Below are 14,860 nucleotides of genomic sequence, written 5' to 3' on the forward strand. Positions count from 1 at the left end.
ACATTGATTCCAGTTATGAATGATAATGGTGGAGGTAACTGGTGCCTTTGGCTTACCCAGAGGCCTTGCTCCAGAATGGCCCATAATGACATTCTTCTGGAATCAGAAGAGCATGACAATCTCTTGGAACATCAGCTTCCTGCTGAAAAACGAGATCATACTAACCTACCTAACCTCAGACCTCAGATATTGTATCTGTGCATGCCTGTGTGTGTGCCTCTGTGTGTGTGTGTGTGTGTGTGTGTGAGAGAGAGAGAGAGAGAGAGAGAGAGAGAGAGAGAGAGAGAGAGAGAGAGAGAGAGAGAGCAGGGACCCAAACCAAGCAATTCAGAGACTAATTTCGGATGCTTTTCTTTACTTTGGTGCCCATTTCTGTTCTTGTGACATCTTGTCTGAAGAACATGTCATGATCTGATTCACAATGTCTTGCTATGTGGCATCCCATTCTGCCATGTGACTGTGGTTGACTTCACGTGGCTGATGGCAGAAGCATATTTGAATCTAGCTCACATTTCCATCTCCAGCCCTCACTACCTGCCTCAATACAACTTCCTGTCTACAGTTCCGGCTTCCTCTCGGATCTGTTTGCACAAGCCAGGCAAAGTTTCAGATTATTTGGGAGTGAACAGGCTAGTGAGATTATCACATGGCCAGAAACTGGGCATTGGTCAGAGGAACACATCTTGATAAAAGCCGACCACCGCAGGAGCATCGCTCTAGGTTCCATTCCAGACGTGGGAATGAATGTCCGCTTCAGCCCAGAGGTAAAGAATAACCAGTCTGTATGTTATACTACCCACCAACCCCCAAGGGAGACATTCCTAGTGACAGGCTTGTTTTCGAAATGTACAAAAGATGCAAATGAGGAGAGATGCCAAGCTGTGCTCGACATATGGGTGACTTAGTGAGTCCTCTGTCCACTGTTCACCCACATGGGTTAATCTTCAAAACCAAAGCTTTTCAGGCCCACGGAGCAGTACCCCAAGATTCCTCTGCTGTACTGCCACTTTGAGACAAGTGAGGGCTCGATCCTAGGGCCCACTACCACATAGACCATAAGCATTCCTGGCTTCCCCTTCTCATAAAATGGGTGTGGGACTCTCTGATCTGTCCCTTAGTCCCTCTCAACTAGTTTCCCTTCAGGAAGATCTTCACTTAAGGCATGTGCTGTGAGGAACACTCTTTCTCTACAGTCCCTGGTCACTCATGCTGCAGGTGCTCACCCTGACAGGAAACTGGATTCTCTTCCTTTAGACTGAAATAAGACATAAATTCAAGGGACTCACACATGCACACACTTCAGTGCCCCAGCCTGTGCTAGGACCTTTTATGGGATAGGAAACAAAGGGGGAATTTTAGAGGCGCACCTGATTCTCTCAAAGAGGAAAGCCTGGTTGCCAGTATTGTTCTCTTTGTGTCCAGTCGACACGGATTATTAATTAACATCTTTATTTTTCCTGTGGGAAATGAGCAAGCACCTTTCAGAGACTGTGTCTGTTATTTGTGTGAGGCATCCTGTGTCAGAACACATTCTCACAGTTTCGCTTTTCTTGACCCTGACCTTACTGCAGTGTCGCTCCTCAGATAATTCAGACGTCAGATCCATCCCATGCCATCGTCCTTTATGCCCCCACAGGAGCAGACAAAAAAAGAAAAACAAAAGGGGAGGCCTTTTGTTCTGTTTTCCAAGTTAAACAACCTTGACAGATCACCTGACAGCTTTGGAGAGCTGTGTAGTGAGGCCCTATGGCAGTCCCATTTGTAAGTAGGATTACAGAGTGCTGGATAGTTGAGTTCCTCCATTGCCTGCCTCTTCGTCGATGGAAGGTGGATGTTCATCACATGCCTAACAAATATTGCATGCTTGGCGTGTGTCTAGCTTGTCTACCACATTTTCCCATGATGATCTGGGAAGAAGAGAAGTAAGCTGACAAACAGTGTCTCAACATCAAGAGCCTCCTGGCCATGGCAGCCATTGCAAACATGACATCATAGCAGCTTTACTTGCCAGCACTGGGCCTGCACCAAACTGAGCCTGTCAACAGCTAATCACTGATGTGGAGGGGCTCTTAAGCCCCCTCCTGAACTCTGCTGTTCACACTCTGAATTATCATCAATGAGTAGATTCCAAGTAGGGAGAGGCTTTGCCTCCAGTTGTATACCAAACAGTACTGAACCCATCAAGCTGCAAGAGACAGTTCCAAAGGTGTCATGATTAAAGTCGGAGGGTCAAAAAACAAAACCAAATGACACAAATGGAGAAAGGAGCCATAGGGAGGGGGTGGAACTGACAGGGTAAACAGTAAAGAGAAAGTTCTATTATATGTGTACAAAACTGTCAAAGAACAGGCTTAAAACAAGTAAGCAAAGGGTGGAGAAAGAGGGAAGGAGAGGAAGAAGAGAAAGGAAGGGGAAGCAGGAAGGAGGAAGAAGAGAATAGAGAAGGATGGGGAAGGGGGAGGGGAAGGAGAAGGGAAGGGGGAAGGAGGAGGAGGCCAGGAAGGGGGAGGAGCAGCAGCAGTTGATTATCTTCACTTGTCACCTGGAGTGTGGCCCTCATTCCACTTGAGAAGAGGCAGTTCTATGAAGCCAGAACCACCCCAGGCCTTTCCTGTTTGGGTGTGCATCTGTTACCTCTGGCTTACTCTCCAGCCCTGCCTGCCTGTCTCCTGACTCGCTTTGCCTGGGAGGTGAGCAGTTTCCTGTCCTGTCCAGTTTGGTTTGGGGTGTTAGTGGTGTGTGTGTGTGTGTGTGTGTGTGTGTGTGTGTGTGTGTGTGTGTGTGTGTGTGTGTGTGTATCTGGGTATGTATGTGTCTGTGTGTCTGTCTTTATCTCTCTGTGTGTCTGTCTTTATTTCTGTGTGTGTTTATGTCTGTCTGTGTATGATTATGTGTCTCTGTGCATGTCCATTTGTGTCTATATGTGTCTGTGTCTATTTCTGTGTGTGTCTGTGTATTGTAAGTCTATGTATCTGGCTATGTGTGTCTATGTCTATGTGTGTCTGTTTGTGTGTACCTGTGTTTGTCTCTGTGTGTGCATCTGTGTATGCATCTGTGTGTGCCAGTATTTGTCTCTATGTATGATTGTGTGTGACTATTGTGCCTCTGTGTGTGTCCATGTGTGTGTCTATGTATGTCTCTGTGTGTGTCGATGTATGTGTCTCTTTGTGTCTGTGTGTGTGTCTGTGTCTGTCTTTGTGTCTATGTGATTATGTCTATGCGTGTGCCTGTTTGAGTGTGTTTGTGTGTGTGTGTGTGTGAGAGAGAAGGAGGGATGTTTGTATCAACAGAAAGGCATTGATTCAAAGACAAAAGCAGATTTTTAAACTTGCATCTTAACCTTGTCACTAAGCTGAGCAAAGTCAGCACAAACCACCCCAGCTGTTGAAGTGGATGGACAAAGCCAACCTCAGCGGTTTTCCTCTGAAAGGCCATGTATCCCCCGTGCCCACTAGTATCTATAGAATTTTTCACAAATGTCTCACTTGGATCTCAATCCCTAGGAAGAGACCCAGCCTTTTCTTCCAGAGCTTCCTTCCAATCCTGCCCCATCAAAGCCCCCTATATGTTCCTGGCATACGGCAGATGCTCAGGTCTTGACTCAAACACTCTCTGACTTTGCCCATCTCTCCCTCCTGTCCCCAGCCCCGCCAAGAATCTTCTGATCTCTCATCCCGATGCCTGGATCTCACTTCATTGCTTTACAATGTACACTTAGTATTATTGTGGAGAGCAAATTAGTTTCTAAAGTACACAGGACCATGAGAGACGTGAATCTTCATTGCCAATGTGGAAGGATTTAGAGTCACCATGGAAATGAATCCTTGGGCAAACCTGTAAGCATGTTCCCACATTAAATTTATTGAGATAGGAAGACCCATTACAGATGTGGCTGTACCATACCCTGGGTTGTTTAGAACTAAATAAAACAGAGAGGGAGCTGACTATTCATATCTTTCTGCTTCCTGACTGTGGTTGCAACGTGACCAGGCACTTCACCCTCACGACATCATGGTTTTCCTCTTGTAATGGACTCTATCCTCAACCTGTGAGCCATGTGAACCTGTCTTTTCTTAGGTAGCCCTTGTTAGTCATTTTGCCAGCTCAATGGATCTAACTCAATGTGAGCTCCATGCATGGCCCTCCATTACGATAAATGAAAGCATTTAATCATATGCCTATCTCCCGACTCCTCATGAACACACAGTCTTAAAGACTACTTCACAGAAGAAAAACCTCTTCATAGAAGTCTTATCCACCTCATGGTACCACAGTGTGGTTGTTGTCTGTGGCAACTTTACAGTGTAAATGAAAATTGTGTACAACTGTCATGCGGCCAACAGGCAGAATGGTCCATTCCTCATGGTAACTTCAAACACAATTTAGGATCCCTGTATAGGTTAAAGAATAAGATGGCAGTTACCAAAAATGTCCTGCCCACTGACACATCCATTTATTTGTATTTTTGTACTGCTTTTGCTTGCTGTCAACCATTGGCTTCGTTTCCATGGTGGCAGCCAGGAATAGCTGGTTTCTAATGAGAATGCCAAAGCCCAGGAAAAGGGAACTCTCTTCTGGGTACCTTACACCAAGGCAGGACTTCAAATATGAAGTGTGTAAGTCAACATTCACAAGACAGAGGGTTCTCTGAGGTGAAAGGGTCATTTGAGCCATCACAGATAGTAGGCAGAAAAGGACCAGCTTCTGAGACAGGGACCTCCCTAGGTAGTGGGAAAAATGCATTTCTTTCATGAACATTGGAGGAGGGAAAGCATGTGTGTGTGCAGGCCTGTGCTGTCTATGGGCAAGCGGTAAAGGGAAGCTCTGGAAAAGCTCCCCATCCATAAAAGGAGGGTCTTGTTGCTTCCAGCTTACTGGGGTTGGCAGTATAAATGTATGTAGGTTACCCCCATTGTCACTGTGATGGTATTACGTCAAAGGGACTTACTTTCAGGATTGTGAAAACAGTCTCTTGTTGGCTCCCCTACCTCCCCACCCACAATCTCTGGCTCTTACCAGTAATTTAAGATGTGGCAGATATTTTATTGCTATCAAAACCCAACTGGAATGAAATAAAGCCTGTGGATTTTTTTTCATAAAAACTAATGTAATAGATGATCTTGGACTAAATCTCAGACCAAAACTTTCACCCCATACCTGTAAAGTACCACCTCCAGTTTGCTATTGGTTCACTAGAGCCATCACAAAAAAGGACCAGAGGGAGGATGGCAGAAACAATCGAAATTTCCTTCTCACATTTCAGAAGGCTGGAACTCTAAGAAACATTGCTGACAGAGTCTGTTTCTTTGTACATCGCTCTGCTTAACTTAGCTCTTGTCTTTTTCCCCATCTTCCAGTAGTCTTTTCTCAGTGTTCTAATGTGTAAAATATCATCCAGTTTTCCTCCCAACTACTTAATTCCCAGAAATAGCAACTCTGAGACTAATCGCTTACTAGGTGCTTAAGCCATAATCTTCGGCTTGTTCTCCGAGTTGTTCTTAACTTACTGTCCTTTTATTCTAACCTGGGTTCAGCTATATGGTTGGTTTCCTCTCCTTGTCTTCTTACATCCACATCTTCAAAGTTCCTGGGGCAAATCTCTCCTTGCTTCTATCCTGGATTCAGCTACTAGCTGGTTTCTGCCCATCTCCTCCTCGGAATTTCAGGTGAAAATCTCCTTACTTTATCCTCCGAGTTTCTGCTTGATTCTCTCATGCCTCTGACTATTTCCCAGAATTTCCTCTATCCTTGTCAGATGTTCTACCTCCTATCTTCTGCCTCAGGTCATTGGCTACATACTTTTTTATTGACAAGTGATGTTTATAAGAGATTCTCTCTATAGTAATGTCTCCCTATAAGGACAGCACTTACATTGGACTAGGGTACCCTAATGACCATTTCAGTGGAGTCCCTCTTTAAAAAACCTATATTCATACAGTCATTTTCTCAACTAGTAGGGGAAAAGATGTTACATGCAAATTTTGGGAGACACAGTACAACCCAGGACAGACAGATGGTCAACTGGTAAATTCTGGACACAAATATTAGATGATAATATGGTGTAATCATGGATCGTGGTTCAGTAGGAAAGTGACATTTGGGTTCATGATGAAATGCATAGGGGGAGGAGGATGGAGAATCGCCCTTTGCCTTCAAATGTTCTCTATTAGCAGAACTATTTATGAGCACAGAGAAAACTGAAGTAATAGGATAGGATGATGGGAAGGTAATAAAACAGAGGTAACAGACAGAAATTATGAGAGAAGGGAGCATATATGTGTTTCCAGGAAGGAGTCATGTGCAAAGACACTGTGGGTTTGCTGAAAGGTGCTGCTGCTTCAGGGGGCTCTAGGCCGAGGCTCAGAGGGCTTTGACCTGTCTGTGGTCTCTCTTCAAGGCAGGCTGTCCATGCTGCTCTCCAAAACTGCACTGCTATCTGTGACCAGCAGTCAGTGAGCACTTGTGTGTCAATCTGAAGTTCGGGTTAGGGACACTCTGAAAGTCTCCTTCCCAAAGTTCTCAGGTGAAGGGACCATCCCCATGTTGAAACCGCCACTCTGACCCCATAGGGCTGTACATGTGCTTCACTGGTCTGTGTTTTCTTCTTTGGTGGTTTTGCTAAGCCTTATGGGCTAGGTAAGGAGGGGTCCAGGCAGAGGTGCTTAGCAACTCCAAAAGGCTCAAAAGCTCATGAAGAATGCAAGTCCTTTGTTTAGACTCTATAAAGATCAATAGCCCATCAGGTGTTATAGATGATCTTTGTTTCCTGAAACTGTAGGTATCTGTGTGGTTTATAGTTTTTACCCCAATGTAGGTCAAGGCTATGTAGAGCTATTTGAAGTTAACAATCCTTGTACCGGACTCTCAGCAGATCCAGGAAGGCTTATGAAAGAAAAAGTAACGAATAACTATTCTTTCTATTGAATGGAACACTCTGAGGAGAAAAGATGAAAAGCCATTGTCTAGACTCTGGGACATGGCCAGTTTCTTGTAATAGATCAAGGGAAGAGTTTGTTCTCAGGTTTCTAGAGCCATGATAAAAACTGGCTAAGTCAGTAAGCTTCTAACATTTATCTTTAACATTTCAAATTTAGGACAAAATATTTATTTAAAAGATAAAAAAATATCTAAGTCTTGAAAGATGTTTTTGTAACAGTCAGAGATGGAAGCGTTTAAGTCATCTTTCTTCCTGCCCTGTATTTATAAGCTACAAAAGCTGCTCCTTAAGGGACATGTGTCTGTGACAGGCTCCACTTGCTTCTTCATTTTCCTGCCTTTGTTCCATTTTCTGTTGTCACTAAGTGTTTCCCTTTGTTAAGAATAAGGGTATTTTTTTCTGTTAAGAAGAGTAGACCCTCTCAAAGTCTAGGGGGTTATCAATCTCACGGTGAAGAGAAATGAAATACAAATTAACAGGTAACAGTGCCTGCTATTATTTTCAAATTTCTTTATTTATTTACAAGTATGTATATGTGTGTATGTTAACGCCGTGTGTCAGAGCACCCAAAGAGACCAGAGATATCAGATCCCCTGGAGTTGAGGTTATAGACAGTTGTGAGTTAGGAATCAAACTCAGATGCTCTGTGAGAGCAATGCCTGCTCTTAGTGGCTGAACGATCTCCCCAGTACGCTGTATTATTTTTGTAAATTAAATAATTGTTTAAAAAAAACAAGTATTTCGGTTCCTTCAGAAAATTTAATGCTTTTATTTTTAAAACATTAATCTTAATTTTAAAAAGATCTTCATTATAGGCTACAGAGATGGCTTAGCCATTAAAAGTGCTTACTACTCTTGCAGAGGACTCAAGTTCAGTTCCTAGCAGCCTCGTGAGAGAGTTCACGACTTTAACTATAGAACACCTGCTGGTCCCTGTGGGCACCCACATACATATGGGCACATAAACACATGCACATTCATGCACATACAAAAAAACCTGTAAGTTTTTATTATCCTGCCTATAAGAAGATTCATTGTATCCAACATTGGCAGGTTATTTCAGTACCGTTACAGGGTTGACAATGGTGAATATGCATGAATCCTTCCTAAGAGGAACTTGTTGAGCCCCTTAGTGAAACAGGCAACTTTAGGAGAAAACTAATATTAAGACACCTCGAAAGCATCTTGTCTTTTCCTTCTGCGAAATAGTGATGAAATCTGTTCATGCCCAGAAATGTTTCTGTCGGCCATCTTTGACACAGTCAAAAGATGCCCCAAAGAGTTCCTGCTATGCTAAACTTTCAAATGCATGCTCTGTAGCCTTGAGTCAAGCATAAGCCAGAATGTATCCAGCATCTTTCATTCTTGGATTATGACTTTCAACTGAATGTGCTTGGGAATATAGTCTCTAACTCTGCGAATTTGGGAATGTGCCGGCTCTATGGTGTTTCTCCATACAAATATTTATGGGCTCTCTTCATAAAACTTTCCATGATGAAGGTCAAACCCCCAATTCAATACCCCCCATTCTCTCCCTACCCGACGCAGGGAATAAACCTATCTCCATTCATAAAAGAAACAATAATTTAAAAAAGGCCATTATGGGTCTGCAGGTATAAACTTAGATTTACTATAGCCTACACCACACATAGATTCCATCTTTTAGGCGGCGGGAAGTACATGTGTCTTGTCTGGAGAACTGCTTATAACGATCTTTGTCAACATCTGCCCTGCAGTTAGGAAAGATCCCTGCCCCCTTCCTTGAACATTATTCGTGTTTATTGCCATCTGTGATCATTAGAAACTTAAATCCACAATTACAGAGATAATAATAAAGAACTTGCCCTCTTGGTTTCCAAAACATGTCTCCATGCAACATAAGGCATTTTATGGGCTGCGCGGCTCAAGCCTATGCTCTAAGAAGTGGTATAAAATTTATAAGGAACTACACAAAGATGGAATTTTTATAGAGAACCTGTTCTTGTAAAGGTGAGTGTCTTAAGTTTAACTCCTCCTCTGTCTGCCGTGTGGATAGCAGACCGAGTCCAAAACAAATGTTTTAGTTGTGTGGAAGTCCTGCAGGGGCCATCAGGGAGAACGAACAAACACAATTGCTGGGGTAATAATTTTGGCATTTGAACTACTACTTTCAGAGTTTGAATGAACTATGGCTCTAGTTGTAAGCTTCCCAGGGTGGCGTTGTGTGGTAAATTGCCACCACTGCTTTGTGTGTGTGTGTGTGTATGTGTGTGTGTGTGTGTGTGTGTGTGTGTGTGTGTGTGTGTGTGTGATCCATTTCAAAAGGGATGTTGAGCTGGTTAGAAAGGCCCTGACTGTAAGAAGAGGGCAGAGTGGCAGCTTTCCACATCTAAGGCTTTTCTTTAGAGCCCACTGAGATCAGTTTTCACAGTGCTTTCAGCAAGTGGACATTTGTTTGAGGATGATATGTAGGTGAGAAAAACATGAAAACACAGACATTCAGACACACAAATACAGAGATGTACACACACACACACACACACACACACACACAAATGTGTGCACATACATCATTGCTCTGCTATGTTGTATTATCCCCTCTCAGTCACAATTATGGCTTGACTTAGTCAATGGAATTCAGGGTTGAGTTCGCGTAGTTCAATGGAGTTAGATAATTTCCTGCCCTTACACTGGATGATATTATTTTTCAGGGAGAATAAAGCAGTTTGAAGATAATTAATTTATCCTGAAGGATAGCAATATGTACTGTAACAATATCCCCAGGTGATCAAGAAGCATCCTGGGGTGAAAGAAGCTGTGCCCTAGCTGTAGAGCATGGGCTGAGCATCATCATTATCTCTGTCCAAAGCTGCTGACGGTAGAGGACTGGATGGCAGCGGGAATGGAGATATCAGTCTGGGAGCATGCAAGAGGAAGGGAGAAGGGATCTGCTGAGAGGAGAGCAGGGCAGAGGCAAGCAGGGGACAGGAGAAGAGGGCAGTGGAGAGAACAGGTAGGAGGGAGATTTCTATTGAGACACTGGGATGAAGAAACTGGAAGACTAACCTCCTCTCCAGTGTTCTGGAATTCAAGCCTTGCGCTCACTTGCGTGTCTGTACACCTCTGGCACCACTTCGGAGCTCGTACCTTCAGCACATGCCAGCAGTGTTTACTGTGACCAATCTGAAAATAAGGGTTGGAGCTAGATTGCCTGGCAAGGTTTGAAGTAAAACCTTCTGGAAAACCATTTATTGACTTTTGATCCACTATTTTCATTTTGGGAAACACCCTGAACAAAGGAAATGTTGATACACTTGGTCCTAGTTATTATGGTTATAAGCTATCATAACATAGAAGTAACCCAAAGTATCAACACGAGAGGACAGGACAAATGTATGGCACATACATACACACAATTGTATGAATAATTGAGATTTCCTGGGAAAACCTTTAAGGTATATAAGAAAGTGTAATAACCAACAATTTTTCAAAAGTCATTACTATGTAAAACAATGATACAAAATTAACCCAAAATAGTAAGGAGACTAGTGGTCGTCTTTGGGATTTGACACTTGTTTTTGTTGTTGTTGTTTGTTTGTTTTTTATTTCTTGCTACTTCTCAGGATTTCCATATTATTCAAGATTTTTATGATCAGAGGAAAGTTACTTTATGTGTTCTGTACAAATTAAAGACACTATCTGGACAGCCTTTTCCTAGCAACAGTTCTTGGTACAATAGGCCATCTGAGAGAGTCATGGGTGCTATCTCTCTTCATGTGTAGGCTAGTATCCTTTAGCTGGGAGACAAGTGGAAGAGGGGTACCAGGAAACAGGTCCTGCTTAGCATGGCTTTGCTCTGGGTACCGCAGCCCTAGAGGAGCTGGAAGCCACCAGTGAGCATGATCTTGAATGTGAACGGAAAGCCACTGGCTTCTATGTGGTAGCTCCATGTCAGAGATACACAGGTATCCCTCAAGAGCTATTCCAGGAAGTGGGAGGTGGCTGTCACAGTCCAGAAGGGAAAGGATGGGAGCTCAGATCAGCAGTGGGAGAGGTTTTTACTGACAATGGAACCAAAAGTTTGTTGATAATCCAAGTTGTAGAAGATAAATAAATAAATAAATAAATAAATAAATAAATAAATAAATAAATTGATCAAATTTAAAGAGGTGGAGCCAAGGATGTAAGCCTGAACATCTGAGGGCCATCAGCATTTCAGTATGTGCTGTTTGCTGAGGCTATAAATGTGGGAGAAAGACAGGTTCACAAGAAGTCTGAGTTAGTCATCTTGGCTCTTAAACAGGCCTTCGATGTGTGAACCCAGGATTTAGAAGAAAGTCACGGAAGGAAGTACCCAGGAAACTGTCAGCAAAGTGCTATTTTCTATAACCCTGGTGATGATATCTCTGAGAGTCAGCACGGGGAGAGAGTGATTGATCCTAGATCACCTCCAGGGTGGGATGAGAAGGAAGACCTCATTCAGCAGAGGGGGGACAGAACCATCAGCAAGAAAGGAAAGGCCAGGAGTATGTTGAACTGCAGAAGCAAAGGAGAGGAAGCACACTGTAGCAGCTGAAGTGGGGAGAAAGGTGCAGGGAGCCAGCCATACACTTTGCAGCAATGAGGTCACTGGTGACCTGAATAAACCATTTCAAAGAATGCCAGGGAAGGATGAAAGGCTGACCCATTCCTCTTGCTCAGAAGAGGATGTGGAAATTCAAAACCCAACTAAATATTATGACCCAGAAAAAGAAGCAAAGAAGAACTCTTCTGTCCAAAGTTTATAAGCTTATAGCTTCTAGTTCCACCCTTTAGTGGCCACATCCTCAGGGTCCTAGACTCAGGTCATTGTCCAGCATGCTCAAACTAGATGTCTTCATGTCTGCATTTGTAGACACCTGCATTGTGTGGCATGATGATGGCAGGCCACCACACTATCTCCATCTAAGTAATTCTACTTGCCCTGAACCAGCCACATGCTCACCTGCATTCTGAGATGCTTCCAGATGATACAGAAGATTGTGAAGAGTGGTACAATGGGTGTTATCCCTATGCTCAAGGAATGTTAGAATGAAAAAGGCCCCACATAGCAGCCATATTGTCTTAGGTAGGGTTATTACTGCACAAAAACATGACCAAAAATCAAGTAGGGGAAGAAAGGGTATAATCAGCTTACACTTCTAGACCATAGTTCATCATTGGAGGAAATCAGGGCAGGAACTCAAACAGGGCAGGAACCTGAAGGCAGGAGCTAATGCAGAGACCATAGAGGGGTGCTGCTTACTGACTTGTTCCCCAAGGCTTATTCAGCCTGCTTTCTTATAGAACCCAGGACTACTAGCTCAGGGATGACCCTACCCACAGTGGGCTGGGCCTTGTACATTTGATCACTAATGGAGACAATGCCTTACAGCCAGATCTTACGGAGGTATTTTCTCATAGAGGGTTCCTTCCTTTCAGGCATCTCTAGTTTGTGAGTCAAGTTGACATAAGACAACACACACACCTTACACCCCATGTGGTTTGACCAAGCCTTGTGGGATGGACACTTATTCTATGATGAGGACATCTTTAGGCCACCTAAGATACTCAATGTACCTGGAGAATGGCAGACAGTAAGAGTTCCAGAGAAATGCAAGTTCTAAGCTAGTGTTTAAGAACGCCTCTTCACCTGATATGAGGGAGTCCAGCACCCCTGCTCCTCCCTGCGCACTTCAGATAGATACTTCAGAGCTTGGCTAAAGGCTCCTGGAGAGGATTACATTGTTTGGATTTCTGTTACTCTAACAGATACCTGTGATAACTGACTGACATAGAGAAAGCTTCACTTGATTTCAGAGCTTTATGGATGTTAGTCCTGGTTAGTTGGCCTTGTTGCTTTGAATGTGACAGTATGGTACAAATAGTCAGAACCCATGGCAGGGAAAAATCACTTGTCACATAGAAAGAGGGAAAAGAGAGAGAGGCAGAGGAGGGAGAGAGGGCCCCACAGTGTCCCTCAAGAGCATCTCCAGTGACCTGGTGACTTCCTACTCTGTCCTACATCTTAATGTTTTCACCACCCCCTAATAGTGCCAACCTGCGGGTACCAACTCTTTAACACATAGACCTTTCAGTCCAAACCATAGCAAAGTGGGTAGGAGTGGGGTGGGACAAGGCCAGAGAAAAGAAAGCATGGAAGATGGAGGCTGCACAAAGAGTGCACATAACGAGAGATCTCTGGGACCTAGAATACAGAATGCTCTAAAGAGGAGCTTTAAGCAGGAGGTTTTCTGTCCCAGTTGTCCTAGGGTGGCCCTTCCCTGCCATTGTGCAAGCCTGCCTCCAGAGTTGTTCTGATCTCCTGCATCTGAGAATCAAGACAGTCCTACGGCTTTCAGAACTTTCTGGTTCTTAAGACAAGTATGCCACATAGCTTCTTATGACGCTGCTTCCTGAAACAAGCATGTGGTATTTCTGACATTCTTGAAGAATTTCTTTGTTGCAAGTAGCAAAAGGTCAATAGTTGAAAGCTCTCTTGTAAAATTGCCTGTGCTACAATGTCCAGTGGGGGAAAAGGTCAGACAACAGCTAACACTTCAATTTCCATTATAAACCAATGAGAAAAAGTAGAAGGAAATTACCGAGGGATTAACCACAATCCTCTCATTTCTAGGTAGTGATGGCATTTTCCGGGTTTTCTTATTCTCTTGATCTTCTAGAGTGTGTCTATCTTATCATTTTGTTTGTTTGTTTGTTTGGTTGGTTGGTTGTTTTTGTTGTTGTTTGTTTTGTTTTATTTTTATAAGTTAAATGGTACAATTAAAGATTTCCTCACAGTTTGATTCTTTTTATCCAGCTACTATCTATATGCCAAGGGCAGCTCTTGAGGATCTTGAGTGCTGTGACAGGCAACCCAGAATGGATATGAACTGCACTGTCCTATAAAGGGTAGAATGTAGGAGGCTAGAGCTGTTGTACCAGCAGCAGCGGACTCAGAGACATCACTGCCCAGGATAACCAAGCCTGTTCCTCACCCCTTCCTCTGCCCCTTCCTTTTGTCCTCCCCTTATCTCTCCCCCATCCCCCAGCTCCTCATTCATGTCTTATTCCCAACAGCATGACCATGACAGGGGCATGTATTGACTGATGTAGAGGAAGTCCTGGGGCCATTTTTCAGTAGTGACATCAAAGCCAGGACTTATGTGGAATTTCTCATTCTACCTTCCAGCAGCCTGTGAAGTAGACAAGAAGGGTGCTCCTGCTTCTCAGTTAGGTGTAAGAAAGCTGACATCTGAGGGGTACCGCCTACTGTGAATTCAAAGCAGAGACCTATGTCCTGACCCCTTGTATGTTTATGATAATCAGCGATGGGTGTTTAATTCATCAACTCCACGTTGAAACCAAATTTTATATGGGAAAATAGGCATACATACAAAAATAAGTGAAGTTGAACAGATTGAGGTGGAAGAAAGAAATAAGGATTTCTTTCCTCTCCAAGGTGTTGGGTGGTGGACTCTTTTTGCTTGCAGATGCTTCAAGGAGCAAGGATAGAATCTATTGGTTAAAGCAGTTCAGCGAGACGAAATCAGAAGAGTAAGGAGTTAGGACAAAACCACAAAGTTAGGGGGCTTCAGATAAATTTAGTGATGGTGTCAAATAACCAGAGGAAACTTAGGCCAAGTTCAGCATTGTTAAACATTTTGGAGAGGTGAAAGAGGGTAAGGACCAAATAAGATGTGAACTTGGAATAAAAACAGGCCAGAGACATTGCTTAGTGCTTAAGAACACTGCTTGCTCTTCTAGAAAAGTCCAGGGTAGATTCTCAGCACACACATGATAGTTCACAACCATCTGTAACTTCAGTCCCAGGGTACCCAACATTGCCCTCTGACCTCTGCAGGTACCAGGCACACACATGGTGCATAGACACACATGCATGCAAAACATCCATACACATAAAAT

The 14,860-nt window shown here is 43.5% G+C and overlaps 1 protein-coding gene across 4 annotated transcripts in view; it reads left to right on the forward strand.

Annotated features, from left to right (window-relative positions):
* Positions 1 to 14,860, forward strand: part of Plekhg1 (pleckstrin homology and RhoGEF domain containing G1) — a 222,922-nt gene that overhangs the window by 30,723 nt on the left and 177,339 nt on the right. The window contains exon 1 of one of the 4 annotated variants that reach the window (XM_087588365.1): positions 2,553 to 2,690. The gene's annotated coding sequence lies outside the window, so the exon portion shown is untranslated. 4 annotated transcript variants of the gene reach the window in all.

This window comes from Rattus norvegicus, chromosome 1 (genome assembly GCF_021556685.1).
Source record: "Rattus norvegicus strain SHRSP/BbbUtx chromosome 1, alternate assembly SHRSP_T2T, whole genome shotgun sequence".
In the NCBI taxonomy this organism is placed as follows: Eukaryota; Metazoa; Chordata; class Mammalia; order Rodentia; family Muridae; genus Rattus; species Rattus norvegicus.